Below are 671 nucleotides of genomic sequence, written 5' to 3'. Positions count from 1 at the left end.
TGAAGATCCTTTTCAGTTCTTAACTGAATTCTTGCAGATATGTGATACTGTTAAGACTAATGGAGTAGATCCTGAAGTCTACAGGCTCATGCTTTTCCCTTTTGCTGTAAGAGACAGAGCTAGATTATGGTTGGATTCTCAACCCAAAGACAGCCTGAACTCTTGGGAAAAGCTGGTCACGGCTTTCTTAGCCAAGTACTTTCCTCCTCAAAATCTGAGCAAGCTTAGAGCTGATGTTCAAACCTTCAGACAGAAAGAGGGTGAATCCCTCTATGAAGCTTGGGAAAGATACAAACAGTTGACCAAAAAGTGTCCTTCTAACATGCTTTCAGAATGGACCATCCTGGATATATTCTATGATGGTTTATCTGAGTTATCAAAAATGTCACTGGACACTTCTGTAGGTGGATCCATTCACCTAAAGAAAACGCCTGCAGAAGCTCAAGAACTCATTGACATGGTTGCTAATAACCAGTTCATGTACACTTCTGAAAGGAATCATGTGAGTAATGGGACGCCTATGAAGAAGGGAGTTCTTGAAGTTGATACTCTGAATGCCATATTGGCTCAGAACAAAATATTGACTCAGCAAGTCAATATGATTTCTCAGAGTCTGCATGGAATGCAAGCTGCATCCAACAGTACTCAAGAGGCATCTTCTGAAGAAGAAG

At 41.0% G+C, this 671-nt stretch overlaps 1 non-coding gene across 1 annotated transcript; it reads right to left on the bottom strand.

The window, feature by feature from the left end:
• Window positions 1-220: 220 nt before the first annotated feature.
• Window positions 221-328, bottom strand: LOC112761052 (small nucleolar RNA R71). The gene has a single exon (XR_003181461.1). It is a non-coding gene; the product is annotated as a small nucleolar RNA R71 (small nucleolar RNA).
• Between the last annotated feature and the right edge of the window lie 343 nt (window positions 329-671).

Source organism: Arachis hypogaea, chromosome 16, assembly GCF_003086295.3.
Source record: "Arachis hypogaea cultivar Tifrunner chromosome 16, arahy.Tifrunner.gnm2.J5K5, whole genome shotgun sequence".
Lineage (NCBI taxonomy): Eukaryota > Viridiplantae > Streptophyta > Magnoliopsida > Fabales > Fabaceae > Arachis > Arachis hypogaea.
The sequence above is the reverse complement of the archived record's forward strand: the minus strand, read 5'-3'. Positions and strand labels throughout refer to the sequence as shown.